The sequence below is a fragment of the Cibotium barometz genome, chromosome 19 (genome assembly GCF_041138505.1).
Source record: "Cibotium barometz isolate CiBa-2024 chromosome 19, ASM4113850v1, whole genome shotgun sequence".
Lineage (NCBI taxonomy): Eukaryota > Viridiplantae > Streptophyta > Polypodiopsida > Cyatheales > Cibotiaceae > Cibotium > Cibotium barometz.
The window spans coordinates 38,854,132-38,866,468 of NC_141064.1; positions in this window are offsets into that span (position 1 = coordinate 38,854,132).

The window sequence follows — 12,337 nt, forward strand, 5'->3', positions numbered from 1 at the left end:
AGTACACTAATTGTGAACAATAGTTTATAAGATAAAAACAGCTTTAATCATGTGTAAAATTATATTATTTGTCATCCAATGCATCAGAATTGATCCTGGAGGACTGAGGAAGCTATGCCAGAACAGTGCGAATTTAGGCTATGCAGCTACGGTGATGTAGGCTCAAAATTTGCACTGTTCTGGCAATGCTCCCCCAACCACTCAGGATCATTTCTGATGCATTTATAATGAAGTTGAATACATTAATTATGAAAACAGTAATTTATAAAATAAAAATACCTTTAATCATGTATAAAAATACATTATTTGTCATTTAATGTATCAGAATTGCTCCTGGAGGGCTGGGGAAGCTATGCTAGAAGTGCAAATTTGGGCTCTACAGTAGCGGTGCAGGCTCAAAATTCGCACGGTTCTGAAACTGCTCCCCCAGCCACTCAGAATCATTTTTTATGCATTTATAATCAAGTTAAGTACATTGATTATGAGAAACAGTAATTTACAAGATAAAAATACCTTTAATGTAAAAATACATTATTTATCATCCAATACATCAAAATTGCTCCTGAAGGGCTGGGGAAGTTGTGCCAAAGCAGTGCGAATTTGGGCTCTACAGTAGCGGTGCAGGCTCAAAATTTGCACTGTTCTGGCACTACTCCCCTAGGCTCCTAGGGTCATTTCTGATGCATTCACAAAAACATTGATGGTACAAACTAGAAAAAACAATGATATACTTGATGAAAATAAGTTTACAAAAATTGTATTGCATTCATAATAAGAAATGATACATCATCTTTACAAAAGCTTTCTTACAATATTGAGCTTCCTTCTCTTGTTATTGGGAGCAGAGTGTGCTCAAGGAGTCATTGGGCTATTTCTTGAGGATCCTCTATGCGTATGCTTTTGGCTATACCTATACGAGCAAGAAGCTTACCCCTAAATCCAAAACCAAAAACATCGAAGGCAAGGGATTTTTTAATCAGAACTATACATTGGTGCTCTGTGCCATAGAGACTACACAGAGCACCTTAGAGAGGGCTTTCAAAAAGAAGAGAGTGAAGGCAGATTGAGGGGTGTAGTCCCTGTGGATAATGGCGATGCAATCCACCACAGGAAGTCAACCAAGATAGTACGCCAACACAGCATCATGTCCATGGACCTTGGCCTGGTCTCTGCCTGCCGCCGCTCTCCCAGCAAATGCATCAATTTCAACCACTCTTTGCAGTCAAAGGAAAAATCAAAATGTTTTCCTATACATAATTACAAATGTTTCTAGGTTATAAAAGTTCGATTATTACCTCTTGCTCAATGTCTTCTTTTGCCAAAGTGCTGGTCGGGGCGGAGAGGTCAATCGAGGACTTAGCCTCATCCTTTTTTGGTGCTTTGGTCTCCTCCATTACTCCAGCAAGCAAGGGTATCCTTTTCAGCCTCTAGCTTGTTTTGTAAGGTTATAAATTCCTCCTCTGGAACTAGGGCTTGCTTCGCGGTCTCAACCACAGTTTCCTTGACCACAACAACTGTCTCTGCGATTGATTCTCCAAGGGGTAATATAGCACTATCTAGGTGAGGACCGAGGTTGGTGGACGTATCAAGGTCCACCTCACATCGCGTGCATATAATGCCCAAGCATTCATCCATTCTCAAGCCAGCTGTCTTTTCAAGGTCATGAAGAAATAAGTATTCTTCACCTTCCACCACAAGGTCCACCTCACTTCGCGTGCATATAATGCCCAAGCATTCATCCATTCTCAAGCCAGCTGTCTTTTCAAGGTCATGAAGAAATAAGTATTCTTCACCTTCCACCACAATGGTGCTCAAGAGATTGATCTCATGTTGTGGGGAAGATGGCCCCGCATCTTCTACTACAGTGGGCTGTTCAGCTGGCAGATTGTGTACCCTCTAGAAAGTGCTCTGATGCAAGCTGCTCTGGAAAGTGCTCTGATGCAAGCTGCTCTTCTACACCAGCACTTGTTCCTACTACCTTCACTTCCTTGTCATCCCTCAAGTACCCTGCCAACTGCAATGCAGGCATCTCTACCTCCTCATCTGAATCCTCTGATGCAAGCTGCTCTTCTACACTAGCACTCGTTCCTACTGCCTTCGCTTCCTTGTCATCCCTCAAATACCCTGCCAACTGCAATGCAGGCATCTCTACCTCCTCGTCCGAATCCTCTGATGTGAGGAACGCAAAAGTGGCGAGCCATGAGAGGAACCTAGTTCCTAAATTGCCCTTCCCCAACCTCTACACCTCCTGCTTATTGAAGGTACAGTAAGCTCCTGCGGGGATGCAGATGTCGATGAAGCATTCAAGGCACTGGATGTAGGGGCGGGCATATTGTTGAATGTACTTAAGCAGCTCAACAGCACCCATCGATCATTCGCGCAATGGGGAAAGGAGATGGAGTGGGGAGCCAAGTATTGCTCCATGTATGCAATCTGCGTCTCATAATGTTGGGACGCAAGGGCGAGCGACTTTTCAAAGTCGACTTCACAAGAGAACATGACAAAGAGCTCGCTCTTGCCCACCCACGAGGTGGTGGAGAGGAACTCACAGAAGTTGTCAAAGTGGGTAGCCATGTGAATGCAAAGAGATAGTGTGAGCTCGTGCTTGGTTTCTACCGCGTGAAAATGAGAAAGAAAGCGCTATTTAAAGTTAAAATTTAAAGTTTGGCCTTTTCACACTAGACCGCTAGACAAAAAAAATTACAGTTTACTAAAATATTAAGATTTCAATTAAATAAAGATTGGTTAAAAAAGAGCCTGCTACAAAATTACAAGCATGTCATCTAATCTAAAATTGTTATAATGTCTTCATTTTTTGCCCCCCCTTGTGACATTTACTTCATGTTGATCTCCATCTCCTTGTTGACTTGAAAGCTTGTCATTGCCTTCACCTCGATCCTGAAACTCTTGCCCCTCACGTGCATCAAAACAGAGGCTATTTTCCCATATACTCAGTTCATCATCAAGCTCTTCCACATGCCTACTATGTGTTGGTAGGGCTATGCACCTTGCTGCTGAAAGTTCAAGGTCCTCCATTTGTTGTACACATCACCTTGATGTGACCCCTCTCCTAGTAATCCTTGAATGAGGTCAACCTCCCAACCCTCTCCTAGTAATCCTTGAATGAGGTCAGACCGTACCTCCTTACAAATATACATTATTTTTGTTTGGTGCATTGGCATGGAATTGAACATGTGTACAAAAACATGTAAAGGACAAAACCAATTTAGCCCTACTGACCTAGATGCCTTTGAAAACTTGAGTGATGTCTTGATATCACTTACCATCTTAAACTTTAAGCATAAGATGGTCCAAGCATCAGGTTTGGGCCATTCGGGATTGTTAAGAGGGGGGTTGTGGATCTCTTCTAGCTTGCCAAATAAACCTGGTTTTTTATCTACAAAATATGAGTGAGAAAAGAAAAAGATATTGTTCTGTACAAGATCACTTGGGCTTTGAGATACGAACATTGCCTCTCCAATGGATGCATGCATAGCATAGAAAACTCCAGTGAGGCTTTGGAGTGGTTGTTCCTCAACATAATTAGAGGGAAAAATATCTACAGAGAGACATAAAAAAATGGAGAATCATAAGAAAACTTAAAACAAAAAATCCAATATTAGCATGTTGTTAAAGCTGTGTTTATGTTACACTGACAATTTGAAGGAAACCTTGGTCGTTGGCCTTGAATGTACAGATCTCCAAGGGTATACACATGTTGCACTATGGCAACCAGTCCTTCCTTCTTAGTATGCTTGAAGCCTTATAGCCGCCCCTTCCAATGATGTAGCATATTCCCCAGTTGACGCACTTGATGTGGTCCCTTAGAGCTTGGTTGCATGTAGACCCAAGCCCCAACCCTGAATCTTGTTGGAGCCCAAACTCCATTCTCATCTCTTGTGTTATGCAGCACAAGCTCTTCCACCTTCTCCCTAGGTCTTCTCACATTATTGGAAGAGGCCATGGTAGTAAGAAAAGAGAAGGGAAAAGAAAAGCTTGTTTTACAACAGAAGAGTGGAGAGGAGAGAAAGTTCAGGGTTTTCAGTGCAGCAATGGAAAGCTTAAAAGAGGGTTAGAGTTTGAGAATAGGCTTCCTGAACCTAGAGTAGACTAAAGAGGGATAGAGTTTCTGCAACAATGGAGAGGGAGGGAGCTTGAGAGAGAGAGAGAGAGAGAGAGAGAGAGAGGGAGGGAGATTGAGAGGGGAGGAGAGCTTGAGAGGGATGGAGTTTCTACAGCAATGGAGAGCTTAGAAAAGGAAGAAAGAGGGAGAGGGAGCTTGAGACTGAGGGAGCTTGACAAGGAGGGAGAGCTTGAGAGGTATGGAGTTTCTGCAGAGCAGCAATGGAGAGCTTAGAAGAGGAAGAAAGAGGTTCAAAATGAGCTTTCCAAACCTAGAGTAAGTTGGGGGGAAGTTTGAGAGGGAAAACACACTTTTGGAAAAAAATTGAAAATTTTCAATTTTTAGGGTTTTTCATCTGTGCGATTCTAGGTGGGGGGACCTCTAAGTTTGGGCCCAAGAGGTAGGGGGACAAGAGTAGTAATTAGGCCCCATTAGCAAACCAAAGCCTAGGCGCCCTAGGGTCAAAGAAGTCAAAAATGTGTAGCCGGCCCTCTTCCTATTGGTCCATTCCTAATCAAAAGTTAATCCAAGAGACCCTCTTTGGGTCCGAAAAATTCCTAATGCTTTGGTTAAAATCAAGTTTGATCAACCTTTTGACAGTAAAAAATATGGAGAGCTTAGTTAGTCAATCCTCTCGTTGCCTAATTTCTCAAGATCCTTGGGAGTTTTACACTTCTGATCTTAAATTTGTGGCTGTGTGCTACATAACCCTCCCTACTTCACATGGGGCTTCTTGTATGTATAGAATACAAAGCTAAAACTAGAAAAGACTACTCCTTTTCATCCTTAGAAAAGGCAGAGCTCATTATGTATATAAGCCATCCTTCAGCGAAGCATGAATAGCACGCCAAAGCATGAATAGCAGCAGCAAGCCCTACAAAATGCTTTTGTGATCTTTATGGTTGAACTCACCCTCTCAAATACCAAAAGTTTATTATACCCAAGAAGCCAAAGCCAAAGTATGTCTTCCACCACAAGCAATGTATCTGACAAACAACCTGCCATTTGATGAATCCCCGTTCTCTTCACAATTGCCATTATAATGATGACTTCCATTGCTTAAACCAGAGTTTTTCCTTGCATCTGCAATTGTCACAGGCACCTCAACAGGGTGTCCAGTTGTAACAGCACAATCGAACCCCAATTGCCCATGATCAGCCTGCCCAAACTATCCAACCAAAACAGAAACATCATCAGATTAAATAAAAGCTTGCCTATTCAGGAACACGAGGAGTGACTGTGATGAAGTTTCCTTACCGAATACATCTGGCTTGTTGCTAATAATGCCACTGAATGAGTGCCACCACAAGAGACCTTGAGCAAGAGTGAAGTGTCAGCTTCTAACTTCAACACCAATCGGACTAAGAAGCAAACATGTAGCACTTCACAAACCTGTATAATAGTTTCCTTTGCAAGTAGCAGTACTTTCTGGGGTACCATCTTACTGCTCTTGTCATCATCAAAGCCCAACCGACCATGCTCACCTCGACCCCATGCATATACCTGTTGTCACAATTTCTCATTATAATACTGGTGACATTTCAGCTACATCCAGCATGCATGGCTTTGACTTTTAAAAGCATTGTGGTTGGACTACTGCAGGAAACTCTGAACTTTTTGACAATATGAAATGAGCATACATCTTTGAAAAGCCCATCAAGAATTGAAAAAAGATGGAAGCAAACAAGCCAGCCCAGTGAATAAGAACTTAGCCAAGAGAACACAGTTCAAGAAGCCATGTCGTGGTATCCAAGACGGCAGCACCTTAATCATCGAGACCCTAGTCTAGCAGTCTTCAACTTGTTCAATCACTTTAGCGGCACATAGATACTTGACTGCTTATGCTGCAAATAGATTTCTTGGATAAACTGAAATAAGCCTCATCTTTGATGTCAGGATTATTTTTGATCTAGCTGCTCTTCATAAAGAAGCATCACAACAAGAATCAATCTTCTCAAAGTGCCTCTTCTCAAAGATGGCACTAAGTTTTCACCAATGTAGGAAACACTGTTTTAACCATGTAGGAAACACCACATTGCAGTCTCACCATTCAAATTGAGACTATTAGCTGGAAGTATAAAGGTTCACATCTACTGAGATAAACTCACCCACCAATTAATTATCTTGAACACTAAGTTTGAACAATTATTCTCATGAATTTGAAAAAGGTCTTAAAACGCTCCTAGCCTTCCATTGCAGTCACACTTTTATCTATATAGCAAATGGGGACTTGCACCAATAACATCAAGAGCTTATTAATTTTGAATGGATAAATTACTAAGTCTCAGGTTAAGATATGGTTCCCCTTGAACCTTTCATCAGTAGCACCATTTGCGACGTGCCTCTCCAAGTGTGAACGTTTTCCCCTAGTCCTGCCATTAGTATCACATGCACACCAATACTCTTGGTGCAAATGACAAGCATGTGTTTTGAATAAAGAAAATTGTCAGCACAAGAGGCATGCATATGCACACGTACTCATACAATTTCTTAGAGCATAAACCAAGTTTGATAGTCTCAGCAGCATACTTCAAAGTCAAACTTAGATCCCACAATTATGTAAAACCAGGTGCATTTAGTAGGGACAAAGTAATACCCTAAGGAAGGAACGTTTTTAAGCCAAAGAAAGTTTGTTCTATATGGTTGCAATGGTCCTTAAATTGGCCCGAAGGCCGGAAGTGTTGAGTGAGAATGAATGCTGACAAAGATGAGAAGAGTAGAGAGAGGTAGAAGCCTGCATTTAAAACACCTGACTGCGATGTTAACCGGAGGGTTCTAACTTCTAAGTGTAGACGTTGAGGCTACATGCTTATGCAAGAAAAATGTGGAACTGCAAAAACTTGGAGATTCGCATGGACCCTAGTGGAGCGCTGATGATGATGTGGGAAGGTGTACATCCCTTGTATTATGAGTTTTGTCTCATACGCCGATTTGGCCTTTTTGCAGACGTTAATACAACTTTCTTTTTTTCTTTCTTTCTTTCTTTCTTTTTGTGTGTGTGTGTGTGTTAAGTCCTCTCGGTGCATGGTGACACGCTCACACAGGTGCTCAAGCGCACCTGCAGTTACCCGCAGTGCGTATAAGAAGCATTTTTTGAAAGTTGTCGTATGCCCATTCCGGAGAGTCCCCGAGTGAGCTACGCTGCATGAGCATTTAGACGCAAGTTTCAGAACTAGTTTCTGAATCTGGACGAGCACATTAGCACATGATTAAAGTTTAGCTGTTATCCATAGGATAGGTATTAAGACATTTTAAACCTACCTTGGACAAAACTAAGTCCGTCGGTCAAATAAGAAATATAAAGCAAGCCTTAGCGCCACTTTTAATCATGCGAATCAATAAGAAGAAGAAAGAAACGCATACGTTTTCCTCCACGTGGAAAAGAACCTCACGCAGCCACCCCCTCGGCGGCGCACTCTTGCATTCTGATCAGCCGACCCCCCCTCCCCACCCCCCCTCGTGTATCTACGCGCACGAATTAGGCCGCTCTCTTCGCGTTGTGTGTGCACACACGCAAATGCAGTCCAAGTTCTAGCAGTCTTCAGGGTGCAGGTTTGCACCAAGCAGTGTAAAGTACAGCAAGTAAGCAGAGGGTGCACCTTCCGGGTACACCCGTTCTCCATTTCTCTCTCGCACACGCAGCCCAAGTTCTAGCAGTCAAGCAGTGTAAAGTACAGCAAGTAAGCAGAGGATGCGGGTACACCTGTTCTCCATTTCTCTCTTTTGCAAGTGTCTTCTCTCAGTACCTTGTGTGCAAGTCTTTTTCCATACACACACATCTTCACAGTTGCGCACAGTGTTGTCCTTTAATCGCTTCCGACAAGTGGGTACTATCGGCCTAAGCAAGCAGAAGACGTCGACGTGTGTTACATGTTCATTGCTGAGTTGTGTGTCATTGTGTTCTCTTCCACTGCCCACTCTGACATGGTACCATCACAAGTGCTTTGCTGAGGCATCTTCTCCTCCAATTGGGGGCTGCATTTTGGGCATCTACCCCAGCAAAACATCAGCTTTTGCTTGGCTGCCCTGTAGCTCGGCTCGAACTAGATATCGGTTCGCTTGCTGATTTGGCGCCTACGTGGCATATCAGCCATGCTGGCAGTCAACAGCGGGTAGCCCGAAATTTAAAAATTTTACGTCCGTTTTTTCACCCACCGAGCCGCCATTAATCTACAGGCACCGAGCCGCCATTAATACATAGGCTGATTTGGCGCCAGTCCCACATGCTACACGCTCCAGCCCTACGCTCCACGTTCCAACCCTACACGCAGCAGCCGAGTAGCAGGTTCAGGTTTTCTCCACGCAGCAGCCGCAAAGAGAGGATTGAAAGAGAGGGTTATGCAGCCGCAACCCCCCACGCAGCAGCCGCAAAGGCCTGTTGTCCATGGCTGCTAGATATAGGTTCGCTGGCTGATTTGTCAATGGTTGCCTTTGCAAGCAGCCACAGTCAAGGTGCCTTATTTTTATGGTTTCTGCAACATTCAGCTCGTTCGCAGGCTCTACATGTAAGTGCATGTCCTCCTCTCAATTGACTTTCACCAGCTGCTTTGGCCTTGCAAAATCTTCACCGGCTACTATGACCTTTGGTTCAGCAGGTTCAGGTTTTTTAAAGGGTTAATCATGTCTCTCCAAAACTGAAGCTTAGAGAATGCCATGAGTTCTCAAATGCCCCCATCGGTGTCTTCGATTCGACAGCATTGTGTTGGGTGCACTCATATGACAATCGTTCAAAATACAAATTTGTACGCGAAGCTAACATCCCTTGGAACCGTGTTGCCGATTTTGTAAAAGGAGAAGCCGACAATGCAAAGTTTCCGACTTCTTTCAAAAAATATAGCCACCATCACCTGAGATGCCTCCAATCTTACAAAGATTGCACATGAATCATGGATTGAGAAGATAGTGTAAGTGTGTATTTATTTTAGTTTGTCTAATCCATTCATTAATCATCACACACACACATACAATTAAATGTTTATCGTTACTTCTTTTGTTTAGCTTTTGGTGTGGTTTTGGTCCTGCTGGCACTAAAGCACCAATGCAATCTAACATTGCGGATGGCAAAGATGTCAAAACTACCCAGCTCAATGAATGCAAGGACACTAGTAGTAGCAAAGATGTTGAGGTGGAGGAGAATAGTGGTGACGAGTCGAATCGTGAAGATGGTGAGATGGAGGAGCGTAGTGAAACAAAAGAGTTGCCACAGCCAAGTGCAAAGAAGCCATGTAAGAAAAGGCACCCTCCCATCACAAAGGGCAAGTGAAAGCGTGGATGTAAATGTCATTTTAGTGTCAAGAGGCTCGCACAAGATCCAGGGGTGGCCATAATCTCTTATATACATCCATACCACACAAATGCAAATGATGAGGTTTGTCATGGTATAAAATTTGTTGATCCCTCTTTGAAGTTCTCTCCATGGATCTCAATGCAAAAGAAACTATGGGTTTCAAGCATGCTATATCGTGGTTTCTCTCCACATCAAGTGTTGGAAATGCATGTCCAAGCATTGCATTCAAGCCAAAGTCATGACCCTACAATTACTATGGTTAGGGATGACTTTTTGTCTATTCGTGACATCATGAATATATCTAGCAAGCTGGCTATTGATCAGTACCAGCTACACACAGATGATGCGGAAAGCACCAAGAGATGGTGTCATGAGAATCAATCAAGCACCTTTATCTACCAGGATCAAGATGTGGAACATTCCAAGGAATTTATCCTTGGAATACAATCACCATGGCAAAGGGAGATGTGCAAGAAGTTCTTAAATGGGAACCTTCTTGGATGCTACCTTTGGCACAAACAAATATAAGGTATGTGGTGTAATGAATTATCATTTTTACTCTTGTTCACATTCTCTTAAGTTATAATAAATGTTCATTTTTTACTTCTTGTTCACATTCTCACTTTCCTTTAAAACACATGAACAGTTTCATTTGTATACAATCCTTGTTTTTGATGGTCATCGCAATGGTGTGCCCATTGCTTGGGTGCTTACATCTTCAGCTACATTTGAGTGTACTGGCACTTGGTTAAGCAAGTTTAGAGATAATATGCTTGACTTTCATAAATCATGGGAGCCCGGAGCCTTTATGGTTGATGATGCCGAAACGGAGATTAATGCACTCAGGTTAGGACCATATGTTCATATGTGTTGAGTGCAAACTAATGAGAACCGTGTGTTTGAGTTCTATGTGACGTGTCCTTTCTATTTTTCGTAGGGTGGTGTTCAATCAACCCATTTTTCTATGCTTGTGGCATGTCAAACGTTGTTGGCTCCGACACCTTATTAAGAAGGTGAAGGAATGGCCCAAAAGAGCTTCTATGTTTTGGTCTTTGGGAAATATCATGAACATGCAAGGGTCAGCAAATTCTACAGACCATATAATCAAAGAGGATGCAAAGGCTATGATCTCTACCTTCTACTCCAACTTTAGAGATGAGGGGAGTTTTATTGAGTATTTCAAAACCTATTGGGAGGCTAAACTAGGTAAGGTTGAATTTTAAACTTTATACATACTCTTCTTATAGGTAAAATAATGCACACTTGCTCTCCTTCTTGTTCGTACTTCATTTCTTGCTCTTCTAACTTCAATTGTTTTATGTGCAGAAATGTGGGTGCGTGCTTCCCGATTGCTTCCACATTTAGGACAAGACACTAATTTCGTAGGGTGGTGTTCAATCAACCCATTTTTCTATGCTTGTGGCATGTCAAACGTTGTTGGCTCCGACACCTTATTAAGAAGGTGAAGGAATGGCCCAAAAGAGCTTCTATGTTTTGGTCTTTGGGAAATATCATGAACATGCAAGGGTCAGCAAATTCTACAGACCATATAATCAAAGAGGATGCAAAGGCTATGATCTCTACCTTCTACTCCAACTTTAGAGATGAGGGGAGTTTTATTGAGTATTTCAAAACCTATTGGGAGGCTAAACTAGGTAAGGTTGAATTTTAAACTTTATACATACTCTTCTTATAGGTAAAATAATGCACACTTGCTCTCCTTCTTGTTCGTACTTCATTTCTTGCTCTTCTAACTTCAATTGTTTTATGTGCAGAAATGTGGGTGCGTGCTTCCCGATTGCTTCCACATTTAGGACAAGACACTAATGGAGCAATAGAGTCATATCATGGGCAGCTCAAATATAAGTTTTTGGGCTCTTCCAAAAGGATGAGTTCAAGGCTAGGCTCTTATACAAGTTAACATCATCATGCTTGCCATATTATTGGTATGTTCAGTAGTTGAAGGACAATGGTTTTATGAGAAACAACGCCATTGAAAGAGTAGTGGAGAATTCTTATGAGCGAGCACTTCATATACCAGATGCTAATGTCTCATTCCAGGTTGGTGGTGTTGCTATAGTGGAGAGCATGCACACAAAAGCTTCATTTTACACAGTCTACAATTCCGATTGCCAATGGGCATGTTGTACATGTACATGGGCAGAGCTTGGAAATATTTGTAAGCACCAAATTAAGGTGATGTTGTTGCGGGGTGCTTCACATGCTTCACTTATGGAGCAATGCCAACATATGTATGAAGCATGGGGAGATGCTTCTAGGTCTACTGTCGATCTTCACTCACATGTTTCTACTATTGATGTGCTTGAACGAAATGGTGATGATGTTGCCGCATTAGGGGGGGACAATGTATGTAGTGAAGTACTTGAGCAATCGGGAAATGTGAAGACACTTCAATGCTTGTGGCAAGAGTTGTCTTGTTTTGTAGGACAGGACCAGGCTTTGATTGAGGAGGCTTGCAATGGATTGAGGAGAACATTGGGCCATGTGAAGACAATGAAGGCAAGAATGGATGAGCAAACAGAAACACAAGCTAATTTTCAAGTCTTGAAAGATGGATTCGGCAACTCCTTGAAGCAAGCAAAACCATTCTTTGAGAAGGGCAACAAGAAGAAATCAACATCATCAAAGAGTCACCCATTGGCTCACCCCTTCAAGACCCCTACTAAGAAAACCAAAGTGTCAATGCAAAAAAGGCTTGACGAGAAAGCTTCAAAGTAGCCTTTTGAATTTATGTAATGAACTCTCCAATGCTTCAATGGCTTTTTGCATCTCAGTCTTCAACCAATTATTGTGCGTCTTGAGCCGTATTTTGTTTGTGTGTTGCCGTGTGTAAGAGAAACAAAGTTGGTGTGTGTAAGATTGTGTGTGTGTGTGAGAGAGCTTCACAATAGCGTGTATGAGAAGAG